The 23,673-nt window shown below is 36.5% G+C and overlaps 1 protein-coding gene across 1 annotated transcript in view; it reads left to right on the forward strand.

Annotated features, from left to right (window-relative positions):
* The window catches only part of TLL1 (tolloid like 1), a 124,997-nt gene that overhangs the window by 30,603 nt on the left and 70,721 nt on the right, over positions 1-23,673 (forward strand). The window lies entirely within an intron of this gene.

Below are 23,673 nucleotides of genomic sequence, written 5' to 3' on the forward strand. Positions count from 1 at the left end.
TTTAAGTGCACTGTTAGGTTAACACTTCAAATTCTAGAAACATAATTTAAATAGAAAAACAGAGGTAAGTTGTATCTTGAAATGTGCAGAATTTTTTTATAGGAACTTAATACAGTGATAATTTTTTGAACTCAGTATTGTAGGGTATTTTATACCTTCATTTTAAAAATCACCTGCTCATGTGTATATATAGCCTTGTATTTTCTGATTATCACACATGCCACACTTGCTTGAAGATCAATTACATTGCCTCTTGTGCTTTCATTGGAGAATGTAATTATGCTGCAAGAACAAATAAGGCACAACACTCTGTATCCATTTTCTCTATTGCATCTGAAAAATGGAGAGGAAGTGTGGTAAAGCATTATTAACACTCAGAGTAGAATTTATCTCCCTTAAGGGCAGCCTTGTAAAAGGCAGGTGTTTAGTTTAATCTGGTCATCTCATCCTGCTACAACGAGTTGAAGAGAGATGCGGCATTATCAGTCAGTCACTAGGTCTGCCTGTGTTAGACATCTGCATTAGACATGGGTGCATGGCCTGGGCCTGAAATGCCTGTTATTATCTTTCTTCTTGCTGGAAAAGTGGGTACACATGTGTATGATCCAGTAAGATGTACTTTGGATACTTTTGGGTTTGGAGGGAATAGCTAAACTTCTCAAGTGATCAGATATTCTATTTCATTAAAATTGTCTGTGCCAATGCCTGTTTACCTAGTGAATTCACATAACTGGTATTTGATTTAGTTCTACATAGACAGATACTTCTACTCTTTCTGAGTTTTCCTTGTAAAGGACAACAGTTTGGAAGCACAGTATCTGTGCACTGGATGTTTCTTCACTTTGCAGGCATGGTGACCGCCTTTTTTTTTCCCTGATTTTCTCTTTTCCCTGTTTTTGCATGTTTGGTAGGCCTTGATATTTTTACATTGAAGAATGGGCTACAAGACATAAAAATGGTGTTGAAGCACTCTTTCCAAAGATTTCCTGGTCTGTAAAATGTCCATTTGAGAGTCAAGTCTTTCCTTAATGGTTGAGGTGAACTATTGCAAAACTGGAGGGTACTTTGAAGTTTTTCCAATTACTGGAATTTACACAAATGGAGAGGAGATGTTCAAATAGGTCTTCTGAGGCATACCTGAATGTTCCCTTTTTCATCTACTTCCTGTTCAGTAGTTTAGCATTAGACTTAGAGACTTTCAGAGGATATTCTTAAGTCAGTGGAAGTAAGTCCTGGCTCATATGCTTCACAATCACACTCACTTATGAAAAATAAATATATTACATTTTGGAAACAGATTATGCTGTTAAAGAAAAGAAAACATTACAAATTTATTCCTCAATAGCTTTCCTTTGTATTATGTATTTCTTCCTGGCTCCAACACTAGCTTTGTCCCCATAGCAAAAGTAAACATATGGCAAAAGCTAAACACTTTTGCTTGCTTACAAAGAAGGAAAACAAGCACTTTTCATAAAAATAGCCAGTGTTTTATTTTAAAGAAGAGATAACCCAAAACTTAAAAAAAAAAAAGTAGTGCCAACTCCTCATCCTGAGAAGCAGATGGGGAGCAAAGAGCTCTTTGAAACAGCTGATAGCATTTTAAAGGTGGTGTGGCTGGTGGGGTGGGACTGTGGGATAGGGGAAGTAACAGCAGTATGGTAGTTCCAAGAACTGTTTCACTAAACCACAGAAAGCAAGTAATAGGCAAAACTATATTATTCATTTGTGGCTGGTGAATAACACTATTTTTGTGTAATAGGTAGTGACTACTGTTTTCCTTGATTTCAAATTTATTTTGGATTCAAGGAAGATGATAATTTGAATAACTAAATCAAATATGTATTTTAATGTTTTCAAATAATTCAAGAAACTGAGTATTCACTTCCAAAGTTTCAGAATAAAGAGTTGATGGAAGCACCAAACTGAGGCACAAAGTTACAATTATGTAGAAAAAAGTTTGCACAAAACAAATGTTAGGATGTAGTGAAAGTTGAGGAAAGGCTACGTGTCAGTTGGATGTTCCTGCTTTCAGTCCTCTGGGCTTTCATAGCCACAGGCCTGCCTGTCTGTTCTTCCATTCACCAGTTACTTGGAACACAAGCATCACTTTGGGCAACACAGACAAATCTGAAAAATCTGTATGAATCTACAAACACTGTGTAAATCACCAACTGTGCTTCCTAGTTAGCATTTAGAAGAGACTAAGCCAAGGACAGGAATTATGCTTACATTCATTTGTGGCCTAAATAAATGGCAAATTTTTTTTGACTTTGCTTAAAAAAGTTTCAAGCTATCAAGTAGATATAATCCAATAAGTATGAATGAACCCACCCAATTTCCTCAGACTTTTGTACAAAAATTCTCATTTTTAAAAAATTAATTACACGATGGTTCCAGGCTACGTGCACAAAAGGGATGGACAAATAAATTTCTCACTGCAGCTTTGTTTTTTCTTATCTTTATAGGTGTTAGGGAGTGATGCAGAGCATGAAGTGCCCTACATGGCAATTCTAGGCTTTTGTGATGAAGATTCTTCTGAACCTGCCAAAAAAACTCCCAATTATTTATAGTGTTAACACGTGTACTGGTTAGTGCAGGCTGAGCTTCACAAATGCACTTCATGTAAGCTTCCTCATAGTTAAGCAGTAATGTCTGCTAATCATGACAGGTTTTAGACTGGATTTTAGCTACTGATTTCAGAACAAGTTTGGGCTTTGATGCTGAAGAGATCTCTCTTGAACTGTCACCTGCCCTAGTCTGTGTTTTGGCATTTGTCCATTTTGCCCTCTCTGCCTTATTACAGAGCTTAAGAATGGGAGCTACAAACCTCAAATGCAATTTCCTACAACTGCCAAATTTTATAATTGGAGAGGATTACTACACTCGTCTGTAGATTTGATATTGTCTTTGGTATTTTAAGATTATTATGACTGTTGCTGGAGGATGGGATAGAGAAAAGCTATTACATTGTAAATCTTTGAAATTTGGAGGGGAAAAGACCCTGGAGCTAAAAACCCACTTTTTCATAATTCCCATCCAATTTTATTCAGATTTAATTGAGTTTAAACAGTTCAGTTTAGACACCCAATTTCCCTTCACTTGATTTTTTTTCTCAGGAAACTGGTTTCAGCCTGCCAAATCCGTGTCTGAACATGGCTGTTCCAGGGCGAGGGTCCCAGGCTGCCACGAAAGCACTGGACTGCATTATGCTGGGAGCTGACAGAGCAAGATGATTTGGAGGGAAGCAAGTTAGTGAAGTCCTGCTTCCTATCCTTAGCTCCATCAGCCTCTCTAGAATACCTCCTGGGAGAAAAGGTTCTCGCAATTGCTGGGAAACTTGGAGAAGCAGACAGCCTGAGCAGGCTATCTCCATTAAACCATAGTCTCTTTTCCCTCCTTTGGGGGCACAAATATGTGGCACAGATCCTACCTCCAGAGTGGGAGAAAAGAGTGGGATAAATGGAGCCCTGGCTCCGCTGACTGACGTAGGATGTAGCACTCGGCTCCGTGAGCCATCTCCCTCTCTGGGATAAGGCCTTCCTCTATTGCCAATTGAATTCCTGCATCTCAGCTGACGGAAGTCTCTGCTGTAATTTCAGACTGAAACCCGTGATGATGGGTGCATGGCCCTTGTTGCTGGCCCTGCTAGAAACTGACTTTCCACTTTTTAAAGCAAAAGCTAGGAAATGACTTTAAAATAAATAATCTGTTTTGTAACTATACATAATAGAAACATATTATGACACAATCCTCGATGTTGCAAATTATTTTATTTACAAAAATAAGCCTACAATAGAAAAGAATTAAAAGGTCTGTATATCTATTATGTCTAAATTTAGGTTCTTTTGCTGTAGGGGTTTTTTCCCCCTAATCAAAGTGTATCATAATACAAGGGCCCAAAACAGGAAGCACAGTGCAGTACTTTATTTTACCTTTCTTTTAAGGGATTAATTAATGTGTAATATCATGGGAGAGATGGAAGAGTTTCAGCTCCTCCGAAGGGTTTGTTTCAAATGTGAATCTCAATGAAGTTTAGGTACAAGGAAAACACAACATACCCATGAAGACTGCTGTATTTGCAAAACAGCCTTAGTGTTATATCTGTTTCTTGAATTCATTAGTTAAGGTCTTTTGGCAGAAAACTTTATGAGTTTTACTAGTGAGATAGTCTTACATTTTATAGTGGTGAAATGTATAACAATGGCTAGATATTTATCATCTTTACAAAAAATTGTCTTAATGAGTTACACTATCGCTTTCTTTTCAGAAAGAGTAGTTTTTAAATTCAATTTTATCTAAATGAAAGGTCATCAGAGCATACAGTTCAGATTAATTTTTCTTCCAAACAAAATACCATTAAATTTTAGTATTGCCAGGTATTCCTGTCCATGTTGTTGTGAGGAAAGACGCGATGTGAATATTTGGCTGTCAGCTCATCTGATACTATCTTTTCTATTAAAGAGCAGAATGCACATTGCCAACCTTTTGTTATCTAGTTTCCCGACTGCAGCACAGCGTCGGGTTCTGCCAAACTGGCTTACGTTTGTTAAGTGCTCACCATGGACTTTAGTTATCTTTTCCTGGTAGTCTGCATCCTGCCACTTAGCTGTAAATGTCACACACTCTTCTTCATTCATGCTTCCTACTAAGAGTTAGTTTTATTGAAATTGTGTGCAGAAGTATGCAAGTGGGCAGGGGAGAAAAAATAAATTTATTCTAGCCATAGGTGCTGCTGAAAAGACTTCTGTAGGGAAGAGGTAAAAAATACTGTTCTTGATGGTTGTACCCTGTCTGGTGAGAGGAAAAATGGGAAAAGACCCATAAAAAAAGTCCAAATGTAGAAGATAAAAAAAATTATTCTGATACCTTAAAGCATAATTAGTGAGAACTAGTCTTTTTTCTGTATTTGCATAACATGTATCCAAATTTAACTTTCATATTTTAGCTGCAGGTATTGATTTTTCAGATGTAATCTTTCCCTGTAATTAAAGAGAGGACAGAAATAATAGAAATACAACAGAAGTCAGTATATGAAATGCTAAAAATTTGTTACCATTTAACTGGTTGCAGGATATGCTCCTTTTAAGTATCTGATCTGCTGACAGATTGAAACTATACTGTAAAGTACACCATCAAGCCAAACCCTTGGTACTTCTGAATAATACTTCACTATAAATCTCCAAGAGTGTTTTGCTTTTTAGGACATTTTACTGCAAGTAAAATGTTGTTATACATCCACACAGAAGATATTATGTAAGATTAGAAAAAAATGTTATTTTGTCTCAAACCAAGTGAAGGACAATTTTCAAAATGCTTCCATAGCAGGGAAGAAATTCCATGTACTCAGAGGGGGAGAAAAACCCAATCCAACAAAACTCCCAAAACATCTTATTGTGGAAGCAAACTGCCTTTACATTATTCTGAAGAATGTCAAAATCATAATATTCAATAGCACAGCATACCTACATATGATAATAGTGTGCTTTTGACTGTTACAGAAGAAGGAGCGTAGGGTGCAACTGTTGGAAAAGGTGTGTAAATAGCTGCACACTAGTGTACTCTAACTGATATTTACTGGTAGGAAATCAAGCATTTCTCTCCAGTAGCTACTATCCCTAAGTATTTGTTATGTTTTGAAACTTGTTCAACAATTTTTCTTTTGTCTGATTTTTTTATGGTGACACAAATTTCTATTAATGATTTTCTTTTCTTTTTTCCCTCTAAATCTAAGCTACCTTCTCTTTCAAACTAATCAGACTAAAGGCTCAGTCTTTCTCTTTTTCCTGCCAAGTGCAGACATGAGAATTTTGCTTTGTTTTAGTATTTCTCTGCTGAAGATGAGGGTGCTTCTGGGAGTTGCAATTTCAGTAAATACCTTCTTCAGTGGTGCGTTGTTAATATAGTTTGTACAGTGCTCCATGTTAAATTTCACCTCATTGATTATCATAATACAGAATTGCTTCAGAAGTTTAGTTCTGCCCCAGGGGAAAATACCAAAGATTCCATTCCTGAAAGCTGCTTTTGCTTCACTGACAGATGACTTTGCTAGATCAAATAGGATGATAGCAAAAACACAAGATCAAAACTGTGCATTTATCTGTCCATCATGTATAGCCAAGAGATTTTTGCTTTTCAGATAACTTTACCACAAGTCAAATCTTGTTATATGTGGTTTTTTTGTGATTACCTTAAACTCAAGGATCATGAGATTACTGTGAATCTTTATTGTCATTTCCTATCCCATTCAGAAAAATAATGTATATTTCTGTCAAGGCATCTGAAGCAACTTAAACCAGATGTTAAGAATTTGTCCTGTCTCTTGAATTCAGAATTTATATAGGTTTTTAAGGTATTTTGTAGATCCATAGTAGAAAGTGGTGGGAAGCATGCTGATCATAACATAAAAAATTACTCCAGCTGGTACCAATTGTGGTCTGAAATGGCACAGCCACATCTTGGTGGCATCAGCTGTTGTTGTCAGCTGTAGAATGCTCACTCACTATCTGCTTGCCACAAGTACCCTAAAAAGTTTTTGGGTGAAGTTCTTCTGCAAAGCATCAGGCATCAAGGACAGCCAAAAGAAGCCAGACCCATGAAACACAGGCTGTCTTGTTAATGTGTTTGCACTGACTTCTCACTAAGCAGTGAGAAGGAAAATGTTCTGTCAGTTTGTGTGTGTCAATTAAAGCATCATATGAAAACTGCCTTTTGCGACTGCTGGGATGCATTTTCTACATCTGTTAAACATCAAAATGTTCTACAACAAGAAGTTTACTTATAAGGAATGGACAGTAAAGAGCAGGTTTTCTGAAAGCTCTGGAAAGTGTATATTTGACCTTAATATATATTTAAAAAAAAGTGTGAAATTTATCCTCTGAAAGAGATAAAAGAGATTCCACATGGTCTTCAGAGATGAAGCTTATTAGAGCTCTCTGTTATTTTGATTGCCCATTCCAGATATGTTTTACATACAGCTTTCTTGAAATTGAGATAATTTGTCATTCCAGAACTTGATAATGTTGGTGTTTTCTTTGTTTAAGAAACTACTTAACTTTTGTTGGCTGCTACTTCTGATATACTCGTATAAGAGTGATTTTGTTTTCTCATTGTTTCTTTTCCAGCCAACTGTGTCTTTTGTCCTGCCTCCAAGGGGAGGCTTTACTCTTCTGTGGGATCTGTAGAGCAATGACAGTTGTTTCTCTAACATTTATACTCAGGGATTGGAGTTCAGTAACCATAAAATGAGTATTTTGAATTGGTAATTCACTGATTGTTACCATCACATCAAGCACTTATACTTTTGACTGCCTACTGCCATTCTGTCCAGTTCCTTGCTTTCTATTATCTTAAGGTGGCAAAGGGTGTATTTGCAACTCACTTTTTTCTGGAGTGTGGAATATAGTCTCATTCTTGATGAGCTACAGATAAAAATGAGTGGAGTGATGATTAATGATTAATAAAGCTAATGATCATTGCTACACTGTAAATGCCTTCCCAGCTCCAGCATGCCTTATTCCATAACAATGTCTTATGTCCAGTTTGATCTGTCCTGTTACCAGTTTTTGTTTTCTTTGCCATTTGTCAGTGGAACTAAGAGAAGTCACACAGTGAATAAGCTTCTTCTCTTTACTATTTGAATGGTGATAAAATAATTTAACATTTTTTCTCTTACATTTTATATATAGTGACTTCCTCAGGTCTCTCATTGTACCTTGAAAAATCATTAGTCTGAATCCCTTATGAACCTGTTCCAGCCTGTCAGCATTCTGTTGAGAGAGCATACATGAAAGCTGAACTAACTGTTCTGCCAATGGCCTACTAAGTTTGTTTGCCAGGTGAAATATCTACTGTTCTTTTGTACCATTTGTCTGCTAAAATAGCTTACACTTCTGGGGCCACAATATTGCCCTGAAAATCATGTTTGCTGTTTACCTGGTTATTCACCATTCTGCTAATTCCATTTGTATTGGTAAGTGGATCATTAGCAATTCCTCTTGTTTCTGTCCAGTGAACCCTGGCCTTTTTCCCAGCTCTCTCCCTTGTTGTTTTCCATTGCTTGCCAATTTGATAAGATACCAGGCAGATTCTGTTTGATCCACGTGCCTAATATTTCTCTGATGAGGTGGACAGAGGTATGAACAGTGAAAGGGTGGCCTCTCAGTTGTCAGTCAAGGCATGCTCTGCTTCTTGGCTGCTGTTGAACCAAACTGTTGATTTTTAGACTGTATGTCATGCAAACTCACAATCCTTTTGGGGAGTTTGTTTTCTAGGATACATCTGCTTCCTATAATGTGATGTGCATTCTTCACAGGTACATGCACCTGTGTGCCCCTGTTCTGAATGTAAAAATGAGTTTTCTAAAATGCATCCGAGTTAGCTGTTAACTCTTGGTTTGCACAGTTGTGGTTTCAGTTTAGCAAGAAGTCCAGGTCACTCTGCATTTAGGACTTGTGTCTCCATTGTATACAGTTAATGTAGCCCCATGCTAAATGCTGACTATTTTCCTAAATGTTTCTCTATATTTTTCTAGTTGAAAAATAGTTGGTTAGCTTTGAGCAAAGAGATGACTTGCAAGAAAATAGATGCAGATGAATGATAATTCTTTGTACTTAATTGTGCCTTCTTTTGTCAAAAGGCCATTTTAATCAATTTAATATTAATTATTCTAACTAATGGTTGTAATATGAAGATAACAGCTTCAGTTGTATATGGAAGAAACATTTAGTTTCTCACAAAGAAGTATGATATAGCTACCAAATTAAAGACAAAGTTAGTTCCTCTCTCTCTCTTTTGTTAAGCTAGAGATTTGGAAGTATTAGAGTAATTATTTTTATCTTTGAGTGTAAAGTTTTTCTGATAAGTTGACTCCAGCTGGCATCATGCCTTTCTTTAAAAGTCCACTTATCTTCATTACTTTGCTAGTAATTTTAAGCTATCTGTATCTTGCTGTACAGTAAGACTTCAATACATAATAATAATAATAATAATAATAATAATAATAAATGTTATCAATTAAATGCGCATACAGAATTTTATTGTATGGTAGGAATTCCAGTGATACTGTCACAAAATTTTACTCTCTGGCTTGATGTATTTTAAACTCTTATAGTAGGAATGGTCTCTACGTTTGTATTTGTGGTATTGGTTTATGGAAATTGAGTGGTAGTGCTAGCCTATTTTTCAAAAGATAGGTCTAAAGCCAAGTAAGAAAGGTCAGCTTTAAATTGAAAGACTCACAGGAAAAGTTTTCAATAGGAACAGTGAAAGAAATATACTGTTTTCAAAGTGGTTCTTGATAAGTTATGGGAAGCTTCATGCAATAAAGTTGATGTGCCAGCAGGGATCTGAATTTAGTAGCTTAGCCATATTTCTGGCTAAGCTACTAAATGCATATTTCTGCTAACAGAACTTCAAAGTGAAATCTTTTTATTGTATTGCTAAGTACTGTGTTGTTAAAACAGTGAACTTCTGGATATTCCATGAAAATTTTGATTGAATATATGGTTGAACTTTTATTTTGGACACTATTATACAGATGAACTGAAAGTGACATGGAAAAGAAAAAAAAATGTGTATTGTTCATGAGCTAGGTTATTGCTTATGTTTTGCAATTTAAATAAAAGAAAATTCCAATAAGACAGACTAACCAAAAATAGTGACTTTGATTTTAGTTCTATTTCCAAAACACAGAGAATGAGAAAAATCCATGTACCAAATGGAAAACAGTGTAATCATTAGAAAGAAAGGTTATTTTCATCCTCCCATGCTGGAACTAACATTCGATTCCAAATTGAAAATACCATATTTGTTGATCTAGTGACAATAGTCAGGCAGATGATGTTTTTGTGGTGGCACATGAAGCTTTGCTGGGACTGAGGGTTGTGGATGCTCTTTAAAGAGCACCAGTGCAGTGCTTCAGGAGAGAGAGATGCTGTGCAACACCTGCCAGGTGGGGGACAGGCTGGTTGTCGCCATCAGCTCAGCAGTAGTTAGCACTGCTCTTTGTTAGCACAGGCTGGGGAACCTGCAATGGCTGTTGCATTTTGCATTTCAGGTTTTTTGTTAGTACTGAAGGATCCCTGTGAAGTTAGCAGAGTGCATTATTTCCTTGAGGTGTTTGTCTCATTTTATCAAGATAACTATTTCAGTGCAAATCCAATAAATATCTCTTGAGATATCACAGATTGACAAAAATAGGTGGGATCAATCAAGTAACTCAGGCATAGGACTGGGAAGAGAAGTATTGGTTTTGGTAACTCGGAAGTTTTTTGGTGTTTTCTTCCAAATGGACTGAACTGTTGCAGGTGGAGTAGCACTGATATGCATTTTGTCAGTTTTTCTCTTAATCTCCTGAAACCCATACTTGATAGACCTTTAATTTCCTATATTTTCTGAAGATTTCTAGGAACCTTGCAATCCTTTCTATGCAGTCTTGAGCTCTAAGGTTCTAGCTCACTTTCTCTAGGTCACAGAAATGTGAAGTGCCCTTTGTCAAAGCCAAACAAGCATTCAGAAAAAAAATCCAGCCCCCAAATCCTTCCTGCCAATTTCAGCTCTGATGCCTTAAGTTGCTCCAGAATGCTTTCCTGTCCTGGCAGATGTTTCTCCCATGTTTTATGAAAACAAATGAAGTCATTTTAGCACATGAAGATGTCTTCTGTTCTCAACCTTTGTGTTAGGTCATTTACTGCTCTCTGAAGTGTCCCTTGTGCATTCATGATTTTCTAACACATTCATCAAAGTTAAAAGCTTTTGGGATGCCACAAAGACAGTTTTCTGGTATATCCACAACCCAAAGCTATGCTTCTTACTTTTGTCTGCCATGAAAAAACAATTAACTCCTATAGTACAGAATTTTCTTTTTTTCTTTTTTTTCAACATTATGTCTTGTAGATTACATGACAATTTTCTGTCTATCCCCATTCTGCCTTATATCTTTTTTTGGTATTTGTTAGTTCTAAGATTAATCTGTCAGTCCTTCAGTTGAAAATGAACATGACATTTCTTAAAGATTCTGGTGATATGTTTCTACTGATTGTACTAAAAAGCTGACTATCTTTAAATATGGTTCTTTTTTCCTGTTCAGGTATAGAAAGAAATGTACTTGAGGAACAAATGCAAGAATAATTTATAAATCATGTCACTCATTTTCACAGTAATGAAGGTGCTTCTAGATGACACTTTTATAGATTAGTTTTTATATGCCATTTGGATTACTTGTCTACATGAATGCATTTATACTAGTAATAGTCATGTTATGATAATTTTTTTTACTTTTTGGGGTCTGAGTTTTTGGGACTATCTAGTAACTGAATAACTTATGATTTTCACAAGAGGGCTGTGATAGTACAGCTCTCTAATAAATGAAGCAGTATTCATGCTAACAATCCACAATCTGAACTCATCTTCCTAAAAGAGCTTCAAACAGATCAGTTTTTAGAAAATGACAGTCTGTGCATATTTTAGTTGTGAACAGAAAATTTAAAGCATTCGTTTCCAAACATAGAGAGTGACCCAGAATCATTCACCTGAAATCTTAATCTGTCCCAAAATACACTGTATTATTTGAGCACTCTCATATTCAAAGACAAATGCCTTAAAGAGCTCTGCTTTAGAGCACTGGCTCAGCAAATCCTTCTCTTTTCTTCTTTATTAGGAACTCTTTTATCAGTTACTCTTGTATTAACTTGGGGAAACACAACAAGTGTGTGTACTGACACAGTTTGTACGTGAGAAACGTGGACGTGGAGGATTACAATTTGTAGAGCAGAATTCATATGAGAAGAGATAGTGGGTAGAAGAAAGCATGTTTTGTATGCCTAGCTTTTTTTCCTCCCACATGTGATACACCAGTCTCTCAAATATTTACAGGAGTATGCTTTTTGATAATATAGGATTTGTCTCCAGCACCATATCCAAGAGTTAAATGAAAATGGTTTTTAAACACAGTAATGATACGTTTGGTCTGCTTAAAGGGTAAGTGATACAGTAGCATGTTTTCTGACTGCTCTTTACTTGGTCAAGTGCTTTTCCTTGGTTTTCTACATATTCATGTTTATTTCTGAACTGTTTTCTTTGAAAGCATAAAAGAATAAAGAAAGAAGATCACCTAGGAGTTAAAGAACCTACTACAGTTCTCCATTTCTAAAATGTTAATAGTCAAGGAAATTTGAAATTTTAGATCCTTAGTGCCATAGGCTAAACAGCAATCCTCTGAAAATGTTAATATTTAATTTGGCATATTTGCTCTGAATGTTAGCTATATTAAATATTTGTATTTTCTCTGAGCTTGAAAGAAGCTTAGTATTTTCAGCATCTTGTGTAATTCCTATTTCCAGAGATATATTAAGAGGTTATTTAAGGTCACCTCTCTGTTGCTGTCAAAAGACACAGCCTTCATAGCCAGCAGACCATGCTAGCCCAGGGTGAGCTGGCTAGAAACATCGTGTTTGGCTCATGTACTTTGTTTCAGCTGCTGAATTGTACTGAAAGACATCTGAAAATACTCTGAGAATAATTTATGCAGTAACTTCTTAATTAATAAAGAAACGAATCCATTAAAAAAATTTAAATACTTAGTATCTGTCTGCTCTGTATTCGTGCAAACAGCAGCTGCAATTAAGGCTGTTGTAGCTGAGAGGGGAGAAGCAGTGTCTGCGAGTGGGATGGCAAATGGACCCTGGTATGCTGTTCCTGCTAACATATGGGCTGCTATTAGAAAGGAGCACAAGAAATCTGGTGGTGAGCAGTGCATGAGGAGCTGCAGTGCCTTAATGAAGGCAAGAAGGGAAGAATAATTGACATGGAGAACAAGTCAGGATCTATTATTTGAATGGGCCCTTTGGTGTTTCAGTTTGACATGCAAGCTAAAATGCCCTATAAAATGAGGATCAGCATGATCTGACTTTATGGAAATAGAAAGCCTAACCAAGGTATGACTTGGTTTGCTTTCTTTTAAGATTTGTGAAATTCTTGAACCCTCACATAGCTACCATTTTACACCACAGAACAGTCTGTATTTAAATTCATGGGACTCAGGTGTTTCTCACCAGGGAATTGATTTTATTTTGCTTGTGATGCATCAGCCTGATAACCAGCTGCAAACAAGTAGGAAACTGTAAGTCCTTATGAAAATCCCACTGCAAATTTGCACAATTTAACCTAATCAATTTGTGGCAGCCTGGGGGTGGCAATAGTGGTTGCAGCCTCACAAGTCTGGGGATAAATACAGTCTTGCAAAGAAATTATAGGCACAGGAGAAAGCTGAAGTTGTGTATTTTTTTGTTGTCCTCTCCCCTGCCTCCCCCGCTTAAGTTCTGTGGATGACACTTGAATTACCACTGTGCCAAAAGCTAGGAAATGAGTAAGTGTGGACTCAGTGCCATAATTCTCTTCAGAGCCGGGCGGGGATTCTGCTGGCTTGCAGCAGAGCACTTGCAAAAAGCTAATACTCTTTACTGGTTAGGAACAAGGATTTTAAAAAGCTTTTAGCAGTTATGCTGGATAGTGCTTTTCAAGAGCAAACAAATAAATGCAAAGATGAAATGAGGCTTCATTGTTTCCATCAAGAGGCAAAATATTACAATGATGGAATAAGTTCTGTCTCAGGTATTCTCATGGCTAAAATTGCTCAGAATAATAAGCTATGTAAGAATCAGATGTATCAAATATTAAATTCCACTTAATAACTTGGTATTAGGCATTGGACAACATCAATACTTTTCCACTGTACATTTACTGTCACTTCACTAACTTTGAGGCTCATTTTTCACTTTCTCTTTTACTTGCTGTGTCCAAAAAATAATCAGCAGCTGTACAGAGTCTCCATGGGAAAATAAAACCCAACCACTTAAATTACAAAGGGGGGAGGGAGAGGGAGGAAACAGTATTCAGAGGCAAGCAAGGAAAATAGTTGTGATGCATGAAACTCATAATTTCTATTTTAAATGATTACATGAATTGGATGACACAGAGTTAAGGAATCAGGCTTCAACTTTTTAGCTTTATTGACTAAAATTTGTACTCTTGTAAGGAAAAATGTAGTAGGAGATAACTACTGAATATGAAGACAGAAATGTAGAATTGCCTTGGTCCAATACCCAGAACTGACTGTATTAAGCACTGGATCACTGCCAAAAAAAGCAGCATTAAGAGCTATTTAGTCTCTTTCCTTGTCTTTTTCACATAGCCAAGTCACAGAATGATGTGCTAAAATATGAGATGGAATGACTTAAGTGAGGTTCATGACAAAAATGATGGAAACAGGAAGCTGCAGCTGATAATGAAAATCATTTCTGAAACCTATAATAGGGGTTTATTTATATACAGTTTAATAATTCTCCATGTTTAAATATACGATGATGCAAATGGAGCAATATTTATTTCATGTGGTATGATGACAACCTTGATCCTGAATGCCAGATAATCCCTTAGATATGCACTTTCCTTTCTGTGCCATTTGGCTTTATGTATAAATCTTTGGTTGCATTTAATGATTATTCAGGATTTTCTGTTTTCAAGGTACTACTTTAGCCTACTTGGGATTTTATGTCTGTGAGAAAATGAACATTTTTTTTCATTTCCCATAGATGAGGGGAAGGTACAGAAGGAGACGGTTTCCACACGTATCAGTGCTGCTTTATTGCAACATTATTGTGACATGCTTCTCATGTCCCAATGCCAAGTTATAAAGAAAGTGTTGCTGTGGCTTCTTATTGTTGTAGCAGAACAAAATTACTAGGGGAGTTCTCTCCCTAATTCCTGAGTTCCTTATCCCATTCCACCCCATAGTAACAACCTGTAACACTAGAGGGAAGATGTTATGGTTGTGGAATTTCTTGAAGACTGGTATTGCCAGAGCCAGATAGCTTATCTAAGTAGTTATTCCTTTTTAAATTTTTTTTATTATGTTTCCTCTCCCCAGATTGCTACTGCTGCTTCCCCTCAGGGTTGCTGTGCAGTGCTTGTGCTCTGCTGGCTTTGGCCATGATTGTGCTGTTCTTGTACCAGGATTCCTTCAGGGGAAACCATTCATATCTGACTTGCCTGTGTGTTGTGGAAGAAGAAAGCACGCAGGGAAATATGCTTACAAAGGTGTATGACCAGGAAACTGCTACTCTCCTGTAGTGTTTATAAATTTTATCCTTCATCTTGTCAGAAATAATAATTATTTACTTGATTTTGTGACTTAGTGTCACTGAAAGGTTGGGATGTTAAATTGAAGTTGAGATCAAATCTGATTTGCCCCTTACCAGCAGTAGTCTATTTATGTATACATATTTTATTAATTTTGTTCTTCATCTTTGAAAGGGATTTTATTCTCTGAAATCCTTAAAATTCAATAATACCTCAATTTTGTGGAATGGTTTGGAAGTTACCTTTTTTCTTTTCTAAAGTCTGCAAGTTGGAAAAGCATCTATCTTTTTAGCTACTTAAACTGATCTTTTGACTTGTGCCATGCATTGTCTGTTAGCTTGTAATTCACTTGGTTTGGTGCTGATATTCTGTTTTCTTGGTGTTTGAATGAAAATGTCTAAGACTTGCATCCTTGCAGCTGCTGTGTCTGTCTCAGCCCTAACAGCTGTTTCATGTAGGTGGCACACTCAGACTGACAACATTCTTTCCAACAAGGATTTTTCTCCATCTCATCTATATGTGACTTATTTCTGAAGTTATCCATTTCCCTCTTCTCTAAGTAACTGAAATAATTAAAATCTGTTCTTAATTTCAGAAGAAATTAGAGTTTTTTTCTTTCCAGTCTTAAATGTTTATGAGTTTTCAATATTTTAAAAAAAGATTTCACTTTAAGAGTAATAATTTTGCCTCATGGAGTCTCTTTTTTTTCTATTGTAAGAAAGCATAGCCATATAATTAATTTTGTAGATCTTGCCCCTAAGGCTATCCAAGGTAATGAAGTTTCAAAGTAAAATGAAGGTGAAAATTATAGCATCATAGTGGTCACACAGGACTATCTGGGGTAATTATGACTGTTGTGATAATATAGATCTGAATTTGCCCCTGATGTATTTTTCTAGCCTCCTTAATAAAGCTAGCTATAGCAGAAGAAGTCAGCATTTGCAGGTGTCTGGGAACAGCAAAAAAACCCTCATGACCTGTCAGCTTCTTTTCCTATGCCAGAAGTCACAGTCAGTTATCCCTAAATTGAAGTTCAGCTAGTATTGCTGCAATATTAGCTAGGGGTTTCTGCTAGGGGTGGTGAGCAACTTTCCCAGGAAGATGGAGAATTGTTTTCTCCACTGCTGTTCAGTGGCAGAAGGAGTAACAGGGCCAGGAAATGATGGTTTTCTTGCATGTGGTTTCACATAAAGCAGTTCAGCCTTTGCTGTGGTAACAAACATTATCTGTGATTGCCCTATATTTTTGGCACTCATGGATCTTCCCAGGAGTGACTGGTTTCTGCTATGGCTTTCCTTTCAAAGTGGTTAATAACCACTCTGAAGAGAGCCTCACGTTTCAATTTATTTTTTCTTAAGCTTCTAACTATTTCTGCATACTAAAAACTTGAAATAGTAGAAAATTATAATAAGACATATTAACAGTAGGATGGGTAAGTGGGTCTCCTTGAGATGATTTCTCTGTTGCTTTGTTTTGCCAATATCTGGCCAGAGGCAGTTATGAGTGGTGAAGAAAGTTCTCTGTGTAGCTGCTTGTTTTGCCAGCAGTGTGCAGGCACCTTTACTGTTTGCTGAGCAGTGTCCTCTGCCTTCAGTTCAGTGGTTAACCCATTATATCAAGAATCGATTTTACCCAGCTACAAAGCACATGTGGTGTTGATGATGATCTCACACAAAAAAAAGAAAATAGTTACTCAAAGTCAGGAAGCTTGCCAGGCTGAGCAGCTTAACCAAGAACAAAACCTTTCCCAGAGTAGCTGTTGCAATATTGAAGAGCCTGTCCTCAAAACACACTGCAGTAAGCTTAGGAGTAAAGCTTGTCCTTTTACCTAAGAATGTAACTTCTGCCAGAATTGTCTTTGCTTTTTTGAAGTTTTTATTTTTATTTTACTAGTTTTAAAGAAATATGAAAATTGTCAGTAAAAAACAAAGCAGAAGGAAAATGGATTTGAAAAAATCACTATTTTGAAATTCAGAACAAAATAAAAACTGGAATTAGCTCAAAGTAAATGGGTATCTGTAAATTGATATTTATCTGTGCCATCAACATGCATATTTAGCAAATTAGTGTCCCCTTCAAAAAGATCAAGCTCTATAATTGTCTTTTTTGGTAAGTGAAGGTTCTACTCAGATAAAGGGTGTCACAGTTATTCCATTTTCCTCATGAGTATTGCTTTATATCAGAGGTGTTTCCTGCTTTGAAAAATCAGGGCATGCCCCAGTGCTGCGTGCCACGCACCCCGTGGCCCACCTGCCCTGTGATGGCACCCACCGTGCTCCTGGAGGGACTGCCTGGAACGAGTTCACTCTGTGACATGGTGGATGGCTTTCCAGCAATTATTTCTCTTCTCCTGCCTTCGGCTCTACAGCTGGTTTTGTGTCCCCAGTCAGGTTCTACCTGGTTATTTTTCTGTCCTAGTCGGGTCAGTTTGGCAGTCGTTTCCTAGAAATAGCGTGGAATGGCTGTAGTGAAATGCTGCATACCTCAGATGGGGCTCCATGAGTGTAACTTGGGAGCAGCAATAGGGAGCTAGTTCCCTGTCAGTTGCCCTGTCTTGTTTTAATGATTTCTAAGAAAAGTATATTGTACCTGAATATCCCAATAGGAATGTTGCCTTGCCAACATCTAGCTATAAATGTGAACACATGGTCAAAGGAAGGAGGGAAGCCAAAAGTGTTGTGCATGGGGAGCACTGGGAAGATTTCTAAGGGTGGATGACATGAGACATTGGTGAGTTGCAGGTAATGCTGTCAACATGGAAATAGTGTCATAAAAGTTTACTAGTAAATTGCATTAAAACTTGTTCTTCTGAGGCTACATCAGTACCACATACAAGCTAGCTGATTTCTGGATAGCTTTGTGTATCCATGTGAGCTGTTGTCAAAGGATGCCACATTCAAAAGTATGGAGAAATGAATTTCCAACTGGTGTACAGTCTGGAGATGTTTAAAGATAGCTAATTTTTGATGTATCTTTGAAAATAGGCTACCTTGGTCTTCTATTTCATGCTGTTAAAGTTTCACTTAACTTCCCTCTTGGACATATTTTTGTCCAATAAAAGGGCAAATTGATTTGGGTAATTATTTAACACTTGATTAAATTAGCTTTTGCTTGAAAGTTTTGTGGGCTCTGTATGGCAATGTGGAAATTTATTGCACAGTTACAGCTGAAGGTAGCACTTGTGATGAAAAATGATAGAAAGAGTTCAGGGTATGGTGTGCAGTGTTATGCTCATGGTTGTACACAAGATCATTTGCTGTTTATTTGCCCTGTCTTGTTCTCAGTTTGATAATTTCTAAAAAACAAAGTGTATTGCACCTGAAAATCTTGCAAAGACCGAAATAATTTGAAGACCATGGTAATACAGAATAAGGTTAGTTGCAGTAGTGTATGTTGCTGTCCTTGCAATGAGGTAAAATTGTCTTTACTTACTTAGCTTTAATCTTTCCATTTTCTGTTCAGATTTACAGGCCGTTATGTAAGTTGTGAATGGATTGTATGGAATAGAGTGACTCACCAAGATAGAACATACTGCTCATAGCTGTGTTGGTACAGGGAAGTGCTCAATGACTCAGCTATAGAAGAGTCTGCTAATTAGAACTGCTGTGCATGTGGATTTAGATGAATATCTTCCCTGAAGCTGTCCAGTACACATTCTGGCACCTCTTACTGCATGAATTACTGGGCAGGCTTTGCTTTGTGTTGGGCATATCACTTTTAAGGATGTTAAAGGACCTCTTCATATTTCTTTGTTATGCCTTGCAGCTTTCTATTTATTTATTTATTTTTTGTTATCCATTCTTGGCAGCTTCTGCAATAGGGATGAAACACAAACTCTTTGTGCTTTGCCCTCCCAGTAGCATACCAAAATTTGAGGTTTTGCTTTTGAAATTTCTTCTAGTATTGCCTTAATCCTTTCATTGGTATCTTCTCAGTAGAGGAGTAATCCCCCTGTCGAAATTCTGTCTACTCACAGGACAAGATCACAGTTTACATCTCAGTTTACATCTCAGTTTGGGAAGGTCTCAGTTGAACATGTTTCTAGGCTGAGGAATCATCAGACCAAATCAGGCCCTGGGAATGGTTTCTGGGTGGTGTTGGTCTCTGAGGGCTAGCTGAGTGCTCCCGACCTACCCCAAGTCAAGTTGGTTTTCTTTGGCTGTGCTGCTGTGCTGTACGGACAAACACCAGCAATCCCACTTACTTGCATTTTATGTTGTTACTAATATTGGTATGAATGCTAGCAGGAATATATTTTATTAAAAAAATGGCTGCTTATGATTTGAGTTTTAAAAAGCAAAATTGTAGAAGGAATTGTGATGAAGCTTAAAAGTAGATAATTCTGTTATTGCAATTATAAGAACATACTCCTGTCTGTGTTTTGCAGACTTACATGTTAATTAATATTTCAAATCCTAGAATAAGCCATCCTACTAGATATTGCAGCCCTGTGGTATTTAGCAAATAATTTCTTTCTTCCAGACATCTTGAAAGTTGTGAAAGATGTTTTTATTATCACTGTATATGCTCATTGACTCATACCATGCATGTACATTTCTATAAACATAAAATAGTTCAACTGTCCTTTTTGAAAATTATACAACTTCTTATTTTCCTGTTTGTTTAGTGCTGGTGAGCTAATTGGCTACAGGTTGCAAACTTGTCTGCTTTTGTGGCAGTGTTTTGTCTTTATAAGACTTTTTAGAAAGTGCTGTTTAACTGAGAGCTTTTGAGTTGTGTGAAAGCAGAACTGCATCTGCTGGTTAAGTGTCTTCTTTGTTTTAACAGCTCCACAAAAATCTCTCTCCATTGTTACAGGAAAACATCTATTTGCTGCATAACCAGGTTTTGTCCACCTTTCAGAAACTGCTGCGTGTATTTTCTCTGTTGAATTTGTTTAAGTGCATCATGTTGGGACCATATAAAACATATGAAAATAGAAAACAAAACCAAAAACTACCTGGCATGATAGACTATTGTCTTTATCAAGTACTGGACAAAAAGGTCCATTTTCTTTTTTCTTAAGAACCTTTATATAATAAAAGCCATTTCAATTACTTTTTCTCTGCAATTAATACTGTCTCAGATATTCAACAGATATTTCTTAAGTTCATTGGCAGTCTTGCATTTTCAAAATAAACAGAACAGCCTTGATATCTGTAATATCAAGTTTTTGTGATCACTGAATAAATAGGTAGGATAAGAGATAATATGACACAGCCTTAAATAAGTAGAGGTACCTTAAGTTCTGTTTGGATCACTTTAAAAGTTTTTCTGTCCATTTTTTTCAGTTTTGTTTCCTTGCCTAGTCAATTCATTATCAGATTCTTGTTAATTTTCCAGATGAAACATATGAATTAAATATGTGTGAAAAATGACTGAACAGCTGAACTGATCAAGTCTGTCAGAAGTTCCTTAGAGGGAGCTACTAAAGCTCTTAATCCTAACATGCTCTTAGCAAAGCCTTTAACATCATGCCTTGCATACCCAAACAATCCTCTGCTTGCTTTCTGTAACGTTAACATTGGTTTGTGACATGATGAAGAATACCAAGCGACTTCTTCAGATGGTTTCAGGCCATAAAAGCTTTAAGGCAGGAGATAAAACTATGGTCTTCTCTTGTTACAAAGTATTTTGACACTCAAACTGGCATTCCCAAAAATTAAAGGATATTTTTAATAGTTACGGGGGATAGTTTTTAAACCTTTTTGATAATTGTGTTGGGGTTGTGCTTTAGGCTTTGAAGGGCAGAATTAATATTCAGTGCAGGCCTTTAATTGGAAAAAAGGTGAAATTTTAAAAAACAATTATCAACTCCCTTTTTGTTTCAGTTGATGATTGCTTGGACTACATTGAAATTAAAGAACATCCAGTAAACTGTTGTTTCTTTTGCTAGGTAAAGTTAAATTAATTCAGAAGATCAGAGGTGTAGTTCAGTAAAAATAAAGTGACACTTATTGTTAATTCTTACTAAATTTAAATTGTTACTAAAGTTAAATGAGACCTTTTATCAAGGTTTCTGTGTTTTGGCATGGTTATTGCCCTCTGCAAAACAGAATTACCTTGAGTAAAATGAGCCAGTGGCCTGAAGAAAGTTCCAAACTTTCCGTTGTATTTTAATCAAATAATCTTATCTATTTCTGATCTTAGTGGTTACTCATATTTCTTTAGTATGTGTCTGCTATTGGTCACACATTTGTTTATGCTTACGTGACACTTGTATCAGGACTTATTATTATATTACTGTGGTTATATTATTAGTAAACTCAACCTGGTCCTTGGTTGCTAATCAAAAACAAGATAATGCACCAGATGCTTAACAAAAATAGCTTTCTTTTCCTTTCTAAGGCAACAAAGTTACTCCACTCTGCCTGAACACTATGGTATATTTTACATATGTACAGACAAATTCGATGATTTTATGTCAGACAAATTCACACAAATTAGTATTTCTATTTGAATTTTCGTCTTTAAGTGAATGTTACCACAGTGAACTGGTAAAAGTGATAAAGATGCATCACCAGGACTAGGGCAGATATTTTCCTTTTTCTACTTTATTGTTAGTAGGAAGTTTGATTTGCCTTGGGTTTTCCTATTTATACATCAGTATTAAACACAGAAACCAAAGTGATTTCTGCTAATGCATTTCTGTCAGTGGGCTATCTTTTGCATCATCCGTTGTTAATTTGGAATCTTCCTTTTGTTAACTCTCAGTATCACTAGGAAAGAAAAATGGCCTTGCTACTAAGCTTTAGCACTTCATTGAATTTAGTGTGGGCAATCCGTATGACTTCTGCTGGGGCACCTTGTGTCTCTATAGACAGAAATGTTAATAATTTCTTCCTTTTACAATTTTGTTCTGATTGTTCAAGTTTGCAATCTGTCCGTATGCTTATACAGAGATCCCCATTATGAATGGCATTCAACAGAAAATTCCAGAAGATGTCTATAAAAGTAAATAATATTTAGCTCAAGCAGATGGAGACTACTGACTTTCTTCTTTCACTGTTCAAAACCCTGATAATTTGAGAAATTTTTTTCCAAGGAGCTTAAGGGAAAAGAGACACAAACATCTTGAGCTGTCACTGACTTTGTGTCTTGATGGAAATGATGATAAAACCATCACTGGTGAGAACAGGTTAGCTAGAGGAATGATGTCCCCAGTGTGTCCAACATGAGCATGAGAACCGTGACCCTTGGAAGGATAGTGTTCCACAGTGTGCTAGACTGAACAATTTCAGTAACTGTCTCAAGTGCTTGTGGTTTCTAAGAACCATTATCTTGTGTAAAAATTTATGTGTGTAGAAATATTAATATTTGGAGGAAACATAAAATGTTGGTTTTTCTGTGAATTGAAAAGGTTCATTTTTCATTTCACTAATAATTCCATTATTAGCACTGTGCAGATGGTCTGGGGATGTTTTATAGGTACTTTACAAGGCAAGGTAAAGTCAGTGAACATCATTTCTCATAGTTGCCTTTTGTTCAGGAAAAATCATGTAAACTGGAGGAGGCAATACAATATCTTGGACTTATTTAAAATACCAATCTTTTTGCTTAAGTAAAAACTATTTTTTTAAGGTGGGTTTAATTCAACACCAATAAATGTGAGCATCTTATTCTGAGAAATGAGTAACTTTTGCAGCAATATGAAACTACTGTGATGAGAATATTGTCTGATGAGTGGTCTTTAAAGTGTGATATAAAAAGCAAACAGAGAAGAAGAAGAATACATTTAACAGCAATGTTTAGAATCAGTATGAATGGAGGAAGACTAGAGAGGTTGATTTGGTAATAGCTGGACTTGGACTAGGGTTTATTTGAGTAGAAGTGAAGAAAATTTGCTGTAGAACTGTGTAACAAACAACCAAGCAGTTAATGATGTCTCCCTCGATGGGGGAAAGAAGCAAAGGAGTAGAAGATGAAACTGAGATTGAATCCAGGGGTTTTGTGACTCTGAGGGAACAGGAAAAGGAGGAATTTGGATAAGGATGATAAACAACCACTTTCAGCTCCTGTTAATTGGTACATGCTCTGTTGTCTTCATTCCCAGCAGTTGAGAATATGGCTGTTAAGTTCAGCTTTAATGCTAGGTTTAAATTGGCAGGGAAATGTCAGGATAAAATCTCTGCCGAAATAGGCGGAGATGAAAGTTTAAGGTTATAGATCCCGAATTCCTGGAAGTGGGATTGTATCATGGTCCACTGAGTTGTAGACGCAACTTAGGGAAGATGAGTTACCTATGAAGAAGTGAAAAAGGAAAAACCTGAAAGAAAAAGCAAAGAGAGAAGAAGAAATCCACCAAAAAGGCCAAAGGAAGGTTAAAAAGAGATTGGAGCTTTGAAAAGTAAAGAATTTGAAAGCATCCTAATTGTGACATTAACTACAAAAGGAAAGCATACAAATAAACTGAGGGGAGAATGAAAAACAAAGGGTTTTAGGGCTTTGCTTTTCTCAGGGTAACAGAAAACAGATAGATTTAATGATCTGAGCAAAACATAATGTAATATAGAAAGCGACTGAAACGTAATAAAAACT

The sequence above is a fragment of the Molothrus aeneus genome, chromosome 4 (assembly GCF_037042795.1).
Source record: "Molothrus aeneus isolate 106 chromosome 4, BPBGC_Maene_1.0, whole genome shotgun sequence".
Lineage (NCBI taxonomy): Eukaryota > Metazoa > Chordata > Aves > Passeriformes > Icteridae > Molothrus > Molothrus aeneus.